Source organism: Meles meles, chromosome 15, assembly GCF_922984935.1.
Source record: "Meles meles chromosome 15, mMelMel3.1 paternal haplotype, whole genome shotgun sequence".
In the NCBI taxonomy this organism is placed as follows: Eukaryota; Metazoa; Chordata; class Mammalia; order Carnivora; family Mustelidae; genus Meles; species Meles meles.
In genome coordinates this window covers 58995101-59013733 of record NC_060080.1, presented here as the reverse complement: position 1 = coordinate 59013733, position 18633 = coordinate 58995101, and the positions used below count along the sequence as shown (strand labels likewise).

Genomic DNA, 18633 nt, shown 5'->3' with positions numbered 1-18633 from the left:
AAATATGTTCCATGGTATACAGCATCAACACATTTGGTAGCTTGTTAAAAATGTAGGCTCTCAAGGCTCATCCAGACTTATAGAATCGGAAAATGCATCTTAATATGACCCCCAGATAACTTGCATAACACATTAATGCCTGAGAAGCAATGGTCTGATACCATTACATAGATGAATACACTAACCAGGCTAGAAAACAGTTTGCAGAGCTAGAAGTCAGGCCTTTTGCCTCTCAGGCTAGTATTAATTCTGATTCACTATGTACCTTTCAAACAGACACATCACATTGAACCTCACTAACCTGCAGTTTTGCCATCACAACATTTAGGAGTTGAAATGAGTTTAAAACAAGTCTTCACCAAACCTTTTGAATGTTTTCACTTCACTTGGAATTTTAAGTGTTCCCATGAATTTTCTCCAATTTTTTTTTTTTTTAAAGACTTACTTTTTTATTTTAGAGATGGGGGTAGTGGGAGAGAGAGAGAGCGGTGGGAAGTCAGAGGGAAAGGGAAAGAAGAAGATTCACTGCTGATCGTGGAACCAACTTTGGGCTAGATCTTCGAATCCTGAGATCATGACCTGAGCTGAAACCAAGAGTCAGACACTTAACTGACTGAGGCACCTGGGTGCCCCCACCAATTTTTTTTTTTTTTTTAAGATTTTATTTATTTATTTGACAGACAGACATCACAAGTAGGTGGAGAGGCAGGCAGAGAGAGAGAGAGAGGTGGGGAAACAGGCTCCGTGCTCAGCAGAGATGCGGGGCTTGGGGCTGGATCCCAGAACCCTAGGATTATGACCTGAGCCGAAGGCTTTAGGTTAAAGCAGAGGCTTTAACCCACTGAGCCAGCCGGGCACCCCTGTTTTTAACATCACAATATACCTTAGCCATTTGAGTTGCTCTAACAGAATACCACAGAATGGATGGCTTATAAACAATAGATTTATTCCTCACAGTACCAGAGACTGGGAAGTCCAAGATCAAAACTAGCAGATTAGGTGTCTGGAGAGGGGCCTGCTTCCTGGTTCAAAGATGGTCATCTTTTTTTACTGTGTCCTCAGATTGACAGAAGGAGTGAGGGATATCTGAGTTCTTTTATAAGATCACTAATCTCATTGATGAAATCTCTGCCCTCATGACCTAATCCTTCAAAGATTTTATTTATTTACTTGACAGACAGAGAGATCACAGGTAGGCAGAGAGAGAGGGGAAGCAGGCTCCCCGCTGAACAGAGAGCCCGATGCCGGGCTCGATCCCAGGACCCTGGGATCATGACCAGAGCCAAAGGCAGAGGCTTTAACCCACTGAGCCACCCAGGTGCCCCTCATTACCTAACCCTGTCCCAAAGTCCTACCTCCAAATACATCATCGTATTAAGGATTAGGTTTCAACACGTGAATTTTGGGGAGATACAAACGTTCAGTCTATAGTCCTAAATGAAACACATACATGCTATCCAGACTACAGCCATGTAGTCAGAACTACAAAGAATTCTTAATTCACAGAGTAAGTTTCAACTCCGATCATTTAACGTGAAAAAACAGTAAAGACTAAGAAAAAGACTTTCTATTGGCAAGTCATTTAGAATCATGGAGTTAGTAGACACCTTACAAGGTTGAGGTGGCAGATTTCATCTAGACTGCCAACTATCTAGCTGCTGACAATACAGTACCAAAAAGGGAGTATGAGCTGATTTGGGGTCAGCTATTAAGTTATATCTGCCATGGGTTGGTCCCAAAGAGGGCTACCATAGAGTTGTTAACCTTGTAAAGATAAGGAAACTAAGGCCTAAAGAGGTTAAATGCAATATGAGTCATACACCAAATAAATGGACAAGAACTCCAAGTCTCTTGACTGCTGGTATACTGGTTTTTATCCAGAATCCACCTGCTTTTCCTGATACATTTATTCAATAAAAGAGAAAATCCTTTTTGTGTATAGCAAAAATCAAGCCAATTAAAATTTAACTGAGAATAAACAAGTCCTCATGATTTATAAGTCCTATAACAACGACTTACATGTTAGTACATTCAAATATTTATATGAAGCCTACAATCTCTAGGTTGTATCATAGTGATCAGTGAATGATTTCTGACTCAGAAATATGACTCTGTCATATTTTCTGACAATTTTACATCATGGTGAGTTTTTCCATGTTAAAATTCTTTAGAGTTTGGCCATGATGACTCAGAGCACCTAGATGCTATGAAGGAGCTTTCAATTTAAGAAGTAGGAGGAGAATGAGGGGGCATACTGAATCATTAACAACCTACTCAGTCCTGAAATCTAGCAAATCCTTTTTGGAAGCCATTTTACAGATAGCTTAAGGAGGCAGATTCTGGCTAAAGCCTTTAAAGACTGGTCTTTAAGAGGTGAACTATATACAAATAAACTGGTATACCATTTCTAAAAGAGACACAACCATCAAGTTGTGACTTTCTTTTTGTTAACTAAGTATCAGTGATGAAAATAAAAAAAAAGGTCTGGTGTCACTGAAGTCACAGACATGATTCTAGGTTGAACAGTTTAAGGGCCTAACTCAAAATTTATTGCTCCTTTGGTGAACTGATAGGACTTAGCTCAGAGGCTGAATCATCCCATTTTAAACAAAAATTAGAGTAAAGCAGTAAGTAATTTAAAAAGCTTTCAGATACATGAAGTCTGTCCAATACTAAGGTTTTGAGGAACCAATAAATCGCCTCCAGTTGTTTTTACTTATTGTTAAAAAATAAAATTAAACTTTATGAGGCCTTCTAAGGATTAAGCCAACTGACATGTTGAACACTACAATGAGCATCTAACTAGCCAAAAATCAGGGCCAATCACCTTGTAATTTATTACACGCAAGGATGGAGAAGTTATAAACTTCTTTACCACATTACTGATTTTCTTATCCTTTCCTTTTCATTGTCAAAAAGCACCTTATCAGAAGTCCAGACACAGTTTTTTTCCAAGGCCATTTATTATTACAGTGATGATGAAGTCCCTGACTGATGTTTTTGGAAAAGACAACATGCACCAAGAGCTGAAAATAGCCTTTGAAATTCTACTAGGTTGCTAATTCTATGAAATTTTGCTAGTTTAGGAGCGCCTGGGTAGTTCAGTGGGTTAAAGCCTCTGCCTCTGGCTCAGGTCATGATCCCAGGGTCCTCAGATCGAGCCCCACATCGGGCTCCCTGCTCAGTGGGGAGCCTGCTTCCTCCTCTATCTCTGTCTGCCTCTCTGCTTATTTGTGATCTCTGTCTGTCAAATAAATAAATAAAATCTTTAAAAAAATTCTTTGCTAGTTAGGTATAGGTTCTGGATGGATGCAGAATTAACTCATGAGGCTTTCAGTTCAATGAGTGTACTACTATTTCCTACATTATTCAGTTCAAAAAGTACTGTGTTCTCTGGGTCACATAGTTATCTCTTAGTGCCTAGCAGATGGGATATGCTAACTCTGCTAGAACACACACCAAAAAAGGGGGGCAAGAAAAGATAAAAAGAAGCTAAGTAGGGAAGACACAAATAGGACAAGTGTTATATTTGTCACCTACCTGTTACTTCTTTAACACTCTTCATTCATTCCAAGCCCACTCTGTAAGTATAAAAAATGGCAGACCTGTAGAAAACATGGAAGCAATGGGCACTAAAGCAAGCAAAGGAAGATAAACAGAGCCAGTGACAAAGTGAGAAAGAGATGAAAGTAAGAGAGAGATGAAGTGAGAGCTGCAGAGATGTGTAATACTAATATCTTACAAAGCACAAGTTGAAAAGAACATCTTGGAACCTGATGCTATAAAAATCTACAGAGTTTAATAGAGTGAACTTTCTTTTTTTGAAAAAGGTTTATTTATTTGAGAGAGAGAGTGCGTGCAAGTGCACGTGCGAGCAGGTGAATAGCGAGAGGGACAGAGGGAGGGAGGGAGAGAGAGAGAAGCAGACTTCCCGCTGAGCATGGAGCTCAACTCAACTCACGACCTGAGACAAAATCAAGAGTTGGATACTTAACCAACTGAGCCACCCGGTGCCCCAAGTATGAATTTTCAAATAATTCTTTATTACTGTTAATTATCATCACCATCATTATTAACATTATTATCAATTCATTATTGTTATTATTTCCCAAAATAAATACAGGCTTTATCATGGTGACAAAGTTTAAGCCAATATGAAATTTAAGATGTCCCTTTTGCAAAGCAACTTTTTTTCTTGAAATGGAAGGTGTATTATTATTACTATTCTCCACTTAATTTATAAATTTGAGTCTTAGCTCATTAAGTCATGGACACTTAAGTAGATCCAAGTTACAAGAATTATCTATGGACATGTTTACTATTTTGTGAGAGTCAATTTTTTTCTTTCCTTCCTTCTCTTCCCCTCCCCCTCTTACTCTTCCTCCTCCATCGTAAGTTATTTATTCCACAAAAATGGAAATGAAAAAGATTCATAATCCTACTACCAAATCAACAGACTAAAAACAATTTCTAAGATGAGCCACATACCATGAAATTCCCCTCATAGAATTTCAAAGTTCATCATGAAAAACTATTTTTCTTTTTATTGTATTTTACAGGTGAATCAAAGATAGCCTGTAAAGATCTTCAGAGTTAATGGAAAGCCCAGGAATTAAACATGGGCTCTGTTTCATGTCAATAGACTAGTGTTTAAAATACATTAAATAACCCAACCTAACATCTAAATCCTGATAATATATACAGTATATGAAGGAAGGTTCTATTTATCTATATGTACACCTACACATATATACACACCAAAAGGACCAAAAACTCTGATTGAATTAAAGAAATTGAAGAGTTTTCTGAAAAATGTTTAAAATAGGGAGCTTTTTAAAGTATACTTATACTGTTTACCTACTTATATTCTCAGTGGTCACTTTATGCAACTTTTTTGTTACTATTTTTTTAAGATTTTATTTTTTTAAAATAATCTCTACACCCACCATGGGTCTCAAACTCACAACCTTGAGATAAAGAGTGCATACTCTACTGATTAAGGAAGCCAGGTGCCCTTGCAATTTATTATATAATAAAAGTTCACAAAGTCTACTTATCTCATTAAATCCTACATATTATTGATGAAAAATACAAGAGAAAAGCCCTCCTATTATGCATAATTAACTATAAAAATTGTTTTAAAATTCAATGTTATCAACACAGTAAAATTCACTGAAATAAGTTTAGTTTCTCAGGTTGGAAAACTTATCCCTACAGAGAATGAAAATCATTTATCATTTTAAGTAATTTATTAAGAAAAAAAAAAAAAAGCCTGGTTTTTCTCAATTTTAAGTAATTTAGTGTAAAGACATTCAAAGTTAGTAATCTCCACATGTATATTGTCCCAGGAACGGAAGACTTTAAAAATCCATATATATGGAGGGTTTCTTTGAGAGGGAGTTTCAAACATTTGGAGGATGAGATCAATTTTTCTATAGTAATAAAAGATTTTTTTTAAAAAGATTTTATTTATTTATTTGACAGAGAAGGACACAGTGAGAGAGGGAACACAAGCAAGGGGAGTGGAAGAGGGAGAAGCAGGCTTCCTGCTGAGCAGGGAGCCTGATGTGGGGCTCGATTCTAGGACCCTGGGATTATGACCTGAGCCAAAGACAGACGCTTAACGGCTGAGCCACCCAGGTGCCCCAGTAATAAAAGATTTAAACACAGTTCTTTATTATGGCATCATGTTCCGGAAGCAACTACTAATCTGAGAACTAAAGCATGAATATAAGACTTAAGAATCAGATTAGTCTCTAACACTAAACGTGTGCTAGTCTTTCAATTCCCCAAGTATATGCCATAGCAACAAGAAAGTAATACAACTTCATTACATTATAAATGCCATCTCTTCAGTCTTGAATACACAACACGGAAACTTACCTGCAATGATTGTTTTGAGAACCTAATTATTAAGAAGTGTGCATGGTCTTGTGTGTATACGTGTTTTAATGCATTAGACAAAACTTAAGTATCTCAATGAGTGTAATAGCCTCTTCCGTATTAGTCACTCTCAGAGGTAGATCCTTATTCTAAATGATGCTACAATTGTCCAAAACATTATTAAAATTCCTTTTCAGTCTACAAGTAGATCTGATTTTTAGAAATAGTAATTGCCTTCTCAGAGTAGATGTGAATTTTAGAAACAGCCTGAGGTTATTTCCTATTTTCTTTCTGTCCAAAATCCTTTCTGAATCATATCTGATAAATGAAATGAGATATCATGTGGCTAATACCCCCTTTTTCCTTAAAAACAAGAAACAAATATAAAGTACTGAGTTATTTTCGTGTGTGGCTCTTCAACTGGCTTAGAAGGCAATTACCAAAAAAAGGTAGCTCCAAAAATATTTGGAATAATGCTAGTATTTTTGAAATAAGTGTATAGCTTTCAGGGTGACTAAAGTAAAGTATATAAAATAAATGTCCTTACTTTAAAGCAAGGATGGATAACCAACCAGGTCTTATACCATCTGGTCTCCTGGCCCCCTCCCTTTACCTTTCTTACCCAACCTCGTGCTACTCTCTCACTCTAACGCAGTCACACCCGTCTTCTTGTAGTTTCTTGCATTCTAGTCAAGATTCTCCACCTCAGGGCCATCATACTTGCTGTTCTTTTTGCCTGTGTCCTGCCCCAGGATTATCTGCAAGGTTTACTCCCTCCCCTCCCCTCTGTGTGTGTATGTGTTTGTGTATAAACTGTTCATTACAGAAAATTTCAAACATACACAAAAATAGACTATGAAAAATCTCAGGTATCCATCATCTACCTTCAACAACTTTCAATATATGGCCAATCTTGTTTCATTTATGCCCCTCGCCCCTCCAAATTATTTTAGAGCAATAATCCAAACATGGTATTTTAATTCATAAATACATTAGATCTCTAAAAGGACTATTTATAACCCCCATAATACATTATCACACCTACAAAAAACTAACAATTCCTTTTAATCAAATATCTAATGTCCAAATTTCCCCAATTTTCACAAACATCTTTTTATAGTTAGTTTGCTCAAAGCAGGATCTAAGGTCCATATAGTATACATTTGGTGGATATGCCTCTGAAGTCTCTTTTAATCTTACAGCTTCCTCTCCATTTCTTATTTCTCATTATTTATTTTTTGAAGAAATGAGGTCATTTGGGGCACATGGGTGGCTCAGTCAGTTAAGCATCTCCCTCAGGCTCGGGTCATGGTCCCAGGGTCCTGGGATTGAGCCTTGTATCAGGGTTCCCTGCTCAGCAGGGAGTCTGCTTCTCCCTCTTCCTCCATCCTCCCCCATCCCGCTCATGCTCTCTAGCACTCTCAAATAGGTACATAAATAAAATCTTTAAAAAAATAAAAAAAGAAGAAGAAATGAGGCCATTTCTCCTTAAAACATGAAGTATTTTACTTATTTATTTTATTGCCTGTGTCTTGGTTTAGAATGTAAACACCATTAAGGTAGAGCTTTTACTTTTAGTCTGGGTGAGTGATATTAGCATCTAGACCAGGGCCCAATACATAAAAGACATCCAATAAATACCAAATGAATATTTGGCGTTCATGTCAGAAGTCCATTGCCCACCCAATAGCAGAGATTGCTAATCATAGCACTCTTTCCTGTTGAGTCTGAACTGGGACTCCCAGTTTTCTAAATATTGTGCAGGGAGCCAGATTTGGTACCCAAGGTGAAATTTGTTATCCCTACTTTACCTTCCTTCTTTCAAAGTAAGCATACTTCTATCTCCAAAACAAATTTAATGCACACTGTACAATGAAATTTAGCTGAAGTTTAGCATCATAAATAACTGACTATATTTCTAGTTCAGTATGTGAAAACTTTTCTTAGCTCATTTTAGACAGTTTAGGGGATAAAGTAAATTGTAGCCCAAAAAATGATAGGAAAAGAAACTGCAGAAGATGGTGGGAAACTAGGGGTACCACATATTTTTAGAATTAGCAACATCCCAAGGGTTCATTATAAAAGAAAAATCAGTAATAAATTCTTTGAAAAGGAAGTAAATTGCATGTGTATTGAATTTAGAACTTTTTTTTTAAATGACATGAATGGTCAAAATTAACTGGGGAATGACAAATGTCTGGATTTTGCCATTTACAGGCAATAGCAACATATTCTATTTTTCTGTAAACAGTATTTTGAGGTGTATAAAAAGTCTTATAGGGGTAATACAAGGAATACTATGTAGATTCTTGTTCTTTGAAACAGAGTTTACTGAAGCAAAGAAAAAAAATCTAAAACAGGGCCTACACATTCTGAAAAAACAATCACATCTTCTTAGACTCATTTACAATTCATTTCTCTTAAATTACCTGATGAAGCTCTTTTCCTAAGTTTACTTCTGAAGGAAGCTATGCTAATTGAAAGGCTCCAATCAGATATTCATGTTTTGATTACTTATTTCTATTTAAAAAGGAAAAAAAAAAAACAAATTCCCTGATATTCCCTTAAGAAATCATTGCTGCTTCTTTATTACTTGCAAATTAATTCAGTAACAACAACAGAACTTATGTAGGGCCTACTAACTGTAATATGTTAGGCAATTATTTTCAGTCTTTGAAAGGAAAATTAGAAGTAGTCTTTCAAGACAATGTAAGAAAAAGCTAGTAGCATAACTTGAAATTATGTCTAGTTTCAGTGACCAATATTTCTTGTTTTGAGATTCCCACACATTACTGTGGGGGAAATCTTCTCTGGCAGAAGTCAAACTTAAAGAAAAACAACAATAACCCACCCACCCCCTTAACACATGTGTAAAAAAAAATCTCCAACAACCCAAATCCCTTGAAAGAATGATTTGTTTACTTTTTCTGTGTAATATATTTAGAAGGAATCTGGAAAAGATGGCTAGAAATCTATAAACAGAAAGTGCTAAGTGGAATTCACTGTTTATAGATTTTAGCTAGAATTTTGTCCCTTATATAATGTTGCCAGGAATCTTTTATATTGTACTCTTTAAAAACATCATCAGGTTTCCTTCTTTCTGTTGATTTTCCTCTTACTCCTTTCTACTGGCTCTTAAATTTGTTTCATTCTTTTTAATTAAATGACATAAATGTAACTTTTGGAATAACATGATTTTTCCAAAGAAACTCCTGGGACCATCTTAGTGCCATCACATACCTGTCATTTTGAAATTTTAATATATACTGTACAGGTAAAATATCTGTAATAAAATAATCCATACAAATATTTTTAATTTAATAAATACAAGGATAGATCTATATTGATATGCAGTGGTAAGATGTATGTGTGTGAGAATGTTAGAAAGATAGTTTTCAATTCTAAGTCCGGGCTTAAAATATTTATCAGCCCCAGAAGTTTCTGTCTGTAAACAGTTGTTCACAAAGCAGGATTACTACAGTATAGTCCTTATCATCTTACCCATAAGGCATATTCTGAATCACAAAATTCTGAATATACAATTATGCCAATATACATTATGGCAATCTGAAAAGAAGCTGAAACAAAGTCAAATAGCAATCTACAGAGGCTTCCCCTTGAAACATGCCTGACTAGCATTCGGTGGTACCAGACTCAGTTCCCTGACCTGTGCTTTTCAGTCATTTCTTTAAGGGTTCCCCCAAAGACATCAGGAAACCTGCAATGCCAGCCTTTGCCAGTCAACACTAGCTCCTGCTTTTGGACTCCAGTGACTGAGTAAAGATGTTGTGTCAGTAGCTTCCTTAAAGCACAAATGCCTCTGGCAAATCTGGTTTGTAGAAGCTTTCAGAAAAAGTTCAACGTAACCAACTAACTGCAAGGTTACTGAAATGACAATTTTAAGGAGAGCACAGTTTCTCCTCCTTCACCCCAGACCTGTCACTAAGACACAATTTCTAGCTTCTTCTTTAAGTCAATAAATACTACCATTATTGCAATACAGCACCTCTAATAGATTAATTAAAACCTAGATGACAGTTTTCCCTTTAAAAGGTACAAATTTATTAGATGAGGCATTAAAACCACTTCACTACATGCAACTTTCCATACACTTAACTGTTCGATTTCCAACTGTTTTTTTAAACTCAAGACCTCTTTAAATATACTACAGGAAGGGGGCAGGTTAGAGGACTGCAGAGAAATATGAAAAGAGCAAACATCTCACTTTCCTTTTCTGATGGAACCACCAGAATCTAAAATTTGGGGACAAATATATTACACAAAGTTAAATTTAGGAGTAATTAGGATACGTAAAAGTACTCACTGTTACTACAGTTCTAATCATTATTCACCTCAGGAAATAACTAAGAGAAAAGATGCTTAATTTAAATTTTTGGTACCCTTCAGTTTGGTTAACTACCAAAATAAACAAGTTTGTCCTCAGAGTTAAGCATTTTCCTCCAGAAGAGGTTGTTGGTGTGAATAAAAAACAAAAGGAATTCATATGATATATTTGTACAATAAAGACATTTTGAGAGATGTAAATCTGATCACTGAGAAAACATTTCCTGTTTTAAAGGAAACATAAACTGTAACAGAAGAACTGAAAGACTGAACCTTCTCCACAATTCAAAAATTTAAATTCACACTACAATGCAAACAAACAAAAAAAAGCACTTTACATCTCTCCTCAATTATAATACATATTCAATGTAGAAAAAGACAAAGCCAGTTCTGAAACAAAAGATCAGCTGCTACCAAAACAAAACATTTTGCAGAGGAGGAAAAGTACACAGCCTTGAACCAAAACAAACAGATGACCTTTTCAAACACTTAAAGCTTCAGTCCATGGCACAATCGGCACCGTATGAATGAAATATTCCCTCAATTTTTTGTTAACATACTGTTTGACGACTACATGATGGGAAGGCTGTTGATGCTGTTAAAACCAAGACAAATTTCCTTGTGTGTAGCGATTAATATCTGTCAAATCTACATTAAAAAAAAAAACAAACCCTCTGCCCTCTTGCCCCCCATCATTGCTCTCTTGCCTCATAAGAGACCTGAGTGTACAAAAATAAAAGTAGATGCTGAGGCGAGTTTATGATTTACAGCATTTTCCAAGAGTCCTTTGATGTTTTAAGATTCAAATACTATTCAAGAATTATTGTTTGAACTACCTAACAATTACCCGGACTTCTTTTAGACTTCAGTTAACCTGTAACTAAAATGAGCATCTTTAACTTTTCCATGGGGCATTGGAGAACGAGTTCTTACTCATAAATGCTTTCAGGTCCTCAGACATTAGGCGCGGCGGGAGATCAAGAGCATCCATCAATTAGAGAGCTCTTCCGGACCTCAGTGTACCCACTTACGAAAACGGGCATATTAACTTGTTTCGTAGGGACCCCAGAGGTGTAATTAATTAGTGTTTTTGAACGCTCTGTGATCCAGAGATGAAAGCAAATGCGAGAGACACGCAGAGAAGATGACAATAATCACAACAATAAAAAGAATGACTAACTTGGAAGTCTGCGTTATGTAAGGAAGGAGAAAGAAGTTAGCAGATTCACACAAACAAAAGAAAAGCCCACCGCCCCCTTTGTTTCTCTTTCAGTTCTCTCTTCCTCCCTGCCCCCGCAGAGCTCCCCTCCCGCAGCTTGCGGCCGCGCGCACAGCGCCGGGCTAGGATTTGGCCGCCGAGCGCGGGACTCCCGGGCGGAGGGGGAGGGCGCGTCGGACCGGCTCCTGACAAAGGCGCTTCCTCCTGCGAGGGCGCGGGATGTCCGCGCCGCAAACTCCGCTCTCGGCCGCCTCCAGCGCGGGGGCGCGCAGGCGGGTGGGGAGAGCCGGCCCGTCGCCCCGAGCAGCCGCCGAGGAAGTTACGCGCCCGCCTTGCCCGTACCCCTTGCGACCCCGTCACCATCCCTCCCGCGGCGCGCCGTGGCCACACTCACCGGACAATTGCTGGTGGCCGCAATCCCAGCACGGCCCCGAGAGCCGGAGCGAGGGGGTGAAGTGTGCGTACGCGAGGAGCGCGAGCAGAGAGCCCAGCGTTCTGCGCCGCCTTCCTCGCCAACCGGCCAAGCCCCGCGAGGGAACTTGGCCACGGAACCGAGTGCTGAGGAGCCGCGGGCGGAGGGAAAAGCGCGGAGTCTGCTTTGTGGTGCGCTCCCGGAGGGCTCGAGGCAAATCCGAACGCGCGGCACGGCTAGGGCTGCTGGTGGAGGCGGCGGCCGCGGCGGCGCCCCCCGACGGTCCCTCCGCCTCACACCGCCTCTGGGTCACTGACACACACTCCCAGGGAGGGGAGGGGACTAACAGGAGGGCGGGGCAGGAGGGAGGGGACTAGGCAGGGCCACGGCGGGAGGCGGTGACGCGTCGCGGAGTGGTCTCTTGGGAGTTGTAGTTTTCTGACTGAAGAAAAGAGGGAAACCTTGTGCAGGAGGCTGCCCGCTCTTTCGCACTGCGCATGCTCAAGGATAGAGGGTCGGCCCCCACTGTTACTATGGTCACCGACACACCGAGGAAGAGAACGTGTTCTTTGCTGCAGCCGGCTGAACAAGGCCCTTCTTGTCTTAAGGTGCTGTAAGGGATCCCGCCCTCAGCTAGTCCTTCCTACTTTGCTCCACCCCCAGCTCCTAACTTCACCACTCACAAGTGCCCAGTGAAGTCTGACTTCCTGTCGCTATTTCGGTCTTCCTTGCTGCTTAATTTTCTTTCAAAATTCTGAATCACAAATACCATTTTCCTTCCCTTCCCTCAAACGAATCCTCTCTGCTTTCAGTTCAAGGTTTTGTTTTGTTTTGTTTTACCTAAGACTTGTAGAAATGTAGTTGCCTTCCAGTAACCTAACGAGTGATGAAACTATTATTAACACTGTCGGTATCCCATAGTTAATTTTTTCATTTAATTAGTCACATCAAACTTTAAGACCAGTAAAGGTAAAAGTTCAGGATTGGATTGGTATTTTTTTACTTGCTCAGTGTAAAATAATCCAGATTTGTTTATTTTACAGTCTACGATTTTTGAGAAATATGCATAAATTCAAACAATACGTGGGACGTTGAAAATTGTTTACTGTACATATATTGGCAAACTTTCATTTGGCAATAACAGAAGTCTGAACTAAGGTCTACGCATGCTGCTGGGCTGGTCAGCTAAGTCTACACCCATATCGAGCACTCAGGTGCAAATTGGTAGTGGAGGAGGGTGGTGAAAGGCAGGATACAGTTACTGGATCTCTACAGGACTAAAGGCAACCTGTCCCAAGCAACCTCTTTTGTTTTCCTGTTCTGCCTAGCCGGAAGCCCATATCCTGGAAGAAAAAGATTAATGCTTATAAATCAGAAACACCTTTCGTGAAAGAAAAATTGATGTTTTCAAATAGAATCTCAAGATCAGAAATCCTTATGCTTGTAGACCACATAATTACTCATTCAAAAAAAACATTTATTGAGTATACTATGTTCCAGGCACTTTATTAGTTCTCAGAAGTAAAGATACAAGAATGTAAAAGAAAGTTTCCTTGTTTTGAAAGTGCTTGTCATGCACAGAGGACACAGGTAAGTAAAGGGACTCGATGTGATAAATACTGTAACAGGAAAGTACACCGGGTACTTTGATACACAGCTGCCCCAGACTCAAGCAAGGTCAGGAGATGCTTTCAAAACATTCAGACTTGAAGATGACTAGTGTCAACGTGTTTGTGCATTTTGGTGGAGGAGGGGAAGAGAGAAGTGGGTGGGAGCCTTGGGGGTGGAGCTGAAAGGTAGTAAGAGCAAAGTGCTGGAGGCAGGAGACTGTTCAGTATTTTGATTATGCAAAGAGTTCAGCATTGTTGATGGAATGGCTTTGAGGGAGTGGTGAGAGAAGACACAGAAAAAGTAAGGGAAACTGCTTAGATCATGAAGAATCTTATACAATATGCTAAGGAATGTGGACTCTTTTCTAGATGCAATGGAAACTCATGCCAGGACTGTAAGCAGATGAAATTTTGATAAGATATGTATTTTAGAAATGCATTTTATGCATTTAAAGAAAGAGGAGAGCCTGAACTAAGGCATTGGCAGTGACAATGACACTAGTGACAGAACCGAGGGTAATCAGACACTATTTAAAAGAGAAAATTAATGGAATCTAGTGAACAATTGCCTATGTTTGGGGGTGAAAGGTGAAGGAAAGTTATTAATTATGATGCTTTTGGTTGCAAGCAGCAAAAACCCAGCTCTAACTGGCTTAACCAATAAACCGGTATTACCTGTCTTAGATAGAAAGTCCAATGAAAAGGTAAGCTACAGAGCTGAATGATTCAACAGTTCAGAGATGTCATGTTTCTCTCTCGTTTCATTGCTTTTCCTTCCTTAGTATTAGCCTATGGTCAAGTGATAGTGGTTTTATGAAATTCCTATGGTTTTAAGTTTTATCATCTGGGTACATGAAAAGAAAAAAAAGAGTAGTTTTTGAAAACTCTTTTAGGAAGGAGAGAAAACACCTTTCCCAGAAGCCTCAAGAATTGATTCACATGTCTGTACATGGCCAGGGGATGACATGAGGCTAATTATTTAAGGATAAAGACATATACCCTTTCCATAGACCCAAAGGAGTCAGATTCCCCCAAGCTGTGATGAGAAGGTATGGCTATCCCAATGAAAACTGAGGTGATTGCCCAGAAAATGAAGAACAAAGGCTGACGGGTTGGGGGGTGGGGGGATCCACAATATCTATTATAGGGATATAGAGTTACAGATTTATGAGCTAGTGATGCCATTCACTGAGTTAAGGAATACAGGAGATTGAACAGCTTTTGAGGGGGAATTTGATGAATTCACTTTGGATATGTTGAGTTTGAGATAATTCTGGACATCTCTGTGGAGAAGTGGAGTAGGCAGTCATACATATATACATATGTATATGTATATATATATGACTCTAGTGCTCTGAAGAGAGATCTGGACAGCAGAAGTTAAAATTGGAATATAGCATCATTAAGATGGCAGTCAAAATTATGGGAATGGATGAAATAATCCCAGGGGGAGTATGTAGAGCAGAAAAGGAAGAATCAATAATAGCATCCTGGGGAACACCAGCACGTAAGGCGTAGGCAGGAAGATCATGAAAATGCCTGGGAACTAGCAAGAGAACTGGAACATACAAAGAAGTAGGAAAATGTAATCTATAACCAGGAGAAAAGTCAGTCAACATAAACACAGAAATGACAAAGATGGCAGAATTAGCAGTCAACAACATTAAAAATTATTATAAATATACTCCATATACTGAAGGAGAAATTAAATATATAAGAATATGAAATATCATTGAACATAAAAATTTCACTGGGTGGGATTCACACTCAAGCAGATTGGATGCTCAGGAAAAAAGATTGGTAAACTTGAAGACAAGGCAGTAGAGTCTGGCATGTGAAGAAAAAAACTAAAACAAATGACAACAAAAGCTAAAAAAAGGAAAACAACCTCAGTGATCTTGGTAGGATAATACCAAGTATTCTAATTTTTGTGCAACTGGAGTTCCAGATGAGAGAAAGTTGAGAAGAGTGACAGAAAAATTCTTTGAAGTAATATAGCTAAAAATTTGATAAAAATTATAAACCTAGAGACTCAAAAAGTTCAATGAGCCCTAAGCAGAGTCAGCACACATACTCACAAAACCACCACAAAAGACATCATCATTAAATTGTTGAAAACTTGTGATAAGAAGAAAATGTTAAAAGCAGCCGGGGGGAAGAGAGTTACCTTATGTATAGAGAAACAAAGACAAAAATTCAATAAACCTGATCAGAAACTATGCAAGTCAAAAGACAATGAAAGGGGATTTTAAAAAGTGCTGAAAGAAAAAAAAGTCCATCACATAGAATCCTCTATCTAGAGAAAATATCTTTCAAAAATGAAAGCTAAAGAAACCAAAAGCTGAGAGAATGTTGCTAGCAGAACTGCACCACAAGAAATGTTAAAGCAACTTTTTCAGCATTAAATACACACATACACACACAGAAGCTTGGATTTATATAAAGAATGAAGAGTTCTGGAAATGGTAACTATGTAAATACAAAAGGCCCCCCCCATTTAAAAAATTTTAAATGATAATTACTACTTAAAAATATAACAATGTTTTATAGGGTTCATAATATACGTAGAAGTAAAATGCTTGACAATAATAATTCAAAGGATGGAACGGGGAAATGGAATTATATTGTTAGAATTAAATTATATGTGAAATGTACTCTTATTTGAAGGTCAGGTGTGATAAATTAAAAATGTGCATTCTAAATCTTAGAACTCCCATCAAAAATAAAACAGGTATAGCTAATAAGTCAACAGTGGAGAGAAAATGAAATCTTAAAAAAAAGTATGTGTGAATGTAGAAACAGAAATATGAAGAAATCTGCATCCTTAATAACCATAGAGCTGACATGGGTTCTGGAAATTTCTATCTCTTCACCTCTTTTAAGTGAGACAGAAGTAAACTTCTTTCTTATTTATAGGCATTGTTATTTTGTATTCTATGTATGTACAGCTGAACATAATCAGAAGAGCTACATGCTCTTCTGTTTCAGGAAATAAAGTAGCTTCATGAAATCAGGTAGACCCACACATCGCTCAAAATTTGGTTTCATTGGCAGCAACTTCAACATAATTCTGGAGTTTGTGTACTTGTCACTAAAATTGCGGGAATAGTTTATCTTTTGTATGAGCATCACTTATTATTAGCTTAATCAATTTTTCTTGAAAGAGGAAATACATGTAAAGTCCTTGGAATAGAACAAATGTTCAGTCAATATTATTGCTTTGAAACAGCCAACATAATGATGTGGAAATAGCCCAATTTAGACATTATGGGGTTTGTACTCTAAAGTCAGGTAGAAAATCAAGGTGGTATTCATTTATATATGAAAATCAGTGATTCTCTTTTTTGAAATTGTGTTCACCATACACTTCTGTACAGTTCTTCAAAATCTGCCCTGCTTTGAATTCAGGAAACTTTAGTCACAGGAAATGAGTGCATCTTCACTTTCCAGCATCTACTCAGTCTAGGTATCTAGTTTAATACTGAACATTTCTTTGACCATAACAGCTATCCTTTTTGCTTATCGCACTTTCAAATTTGGTATATTCAAATACCTAGTCATTTCAGTAAGAAAGTAGATCCTGGAGGATTTATAACTTGGGTTTTGTTAGATCTCTTAAATTCTAAAAAATTCTTGATCTTGAGAATTTGCTCAGTAAATTCCAATGTTTCCTCCACCATCGGACCATATAAAAATCAACTAAAACTGTGTTTCTACCCTCATTCCAAACATACATGACAGTGGTTTTTAGAATATGAATATAAAGGAAAAAAATCACAATATTGATACCTTTCTCCAAAACATCATGCAATTAATCTAATTTGCTAGTAAATGAGGATGAATTAGATACACCAATCTTTCCTTATGCCTTGAAAAAAACTGTTACAAACTTATTTTTCTCCTTTTATTGCAAATGTTTCATCTGTAGCATATGAAAGTATCTTTTCATATTTTTGTCCAAATTTCTCATATTATATACTGACAAATGATTATATCCTGTTAGTTCATGTATGTTAAAAGTTTTTTTTTTAAACTAGAAATGCGGGCAGTCTTCTCTTTGGGATCAGGAAGACCTAGACCACATATTGAACTCTTGCTAAGACTCTCAGATTTGAGAGTAATAATGTGTGTTTTGGGGGAGAGGCATGCATTTTAATATTCATATATTATGTAGGTTACTCTTAAAACTTCTACCTTCCAATAGTCCTCCCTAAAATAAAATTATTCTCTTTTAATGTTCTCAGAGTCTCCAAATAGCTCACAGTCAACATGGAACATGTTCCTATTTTAAACCTGTGAATGGCACACAATTTGAAGGCCTGGGCTTTCACTCAAAAGATTTGTAGGCCCCAAATGCTGTCTCTGACATTTTCGATATATTTGGAAAATGTCAACGACAAGCTAGTTAAGATTTTAATGTTTTAAAGGAGTATGCTTTTATACCAAAGAATGCAGCCTATATATTCTCAGTATTAGGCCAACCAGCACATATGCAAGCAGTCATTCTGGATCTTTAAAAAATACTAAATAATGAGAGAAGTGGAAAACTCATGGAGAGAAGATTTAGATTGCGTTTCCATCCCTATTGATTTATATGTTCACGGAATAATTACTTGTATTTTTATACTTCAAATTTCATGCATTAATTCTTTCATTGAATACTCATTGATCATAGTGCCAAGCTATGGATGTAAAAGATTAATTAGTCATGTTTCCAAAACTCCAAAAGCTTCTAAGCCAGGAAATAGATAAGTAAAACAAAATCTTACCACTTTTCTAGAAGTATGTTTTGGAAACAGTGGATATGTAGACAAGGGAATAATCGTTTTACATGAGAATACAGTCAGAAAACACTTCAAAGAGGAGGTAGTGGTTGAGCTGAGTCCTGAAAAAGACTAGGTACTTACCAGGTGACCAAGGACGTTTCAATACAGCTTGCACTATAAGAAAAAACACGGAAGATGAAATAGCATGGCCCATTTGGAGACCTATAAGCAGTTCAGGCCAGATCATAGGGTGTGATGTGGGCACTCTGAATCATGAGGTTAGGTAAATTTTTCTGGGATCAGATCACAGAAATCTTTCTATGCCATGCCATGCCATGCCATACCATGCCATACCATGCCGTGGAGTTTGGCAATGAGAAACTGTTGAAAGAATTTAAA

At 37.7% G+C, this 18633-nt stretch overlaps 1 protein-coding gene across 6 annotated transcripts in view; it reads right to left on the bottom strand.

Moving 5' to 3' along the window:
* The window catches only part of PELI1 (pellino E3 ubiquitin protein ligase 1), a 92317-nt gene extending 80150 nt beyond the window's left edge, over window positions 1-12167 (bottom strand). For all 6 annotated transcript variants that reach the window (XR_006815122.1, XR_006815125.1, XR_006815123.1 and 3 more), the window contains exon 1: window positions 11841-12167. The gene's annotated coding sequence lies outside the window, so the exon portion shown is untranslated. The remainder of the gene's footprint in view (window positions 1-11840) is intronic.
* Between the last annotated feature and the right edge of the window lie 6466 nt (window positions 12168-18633).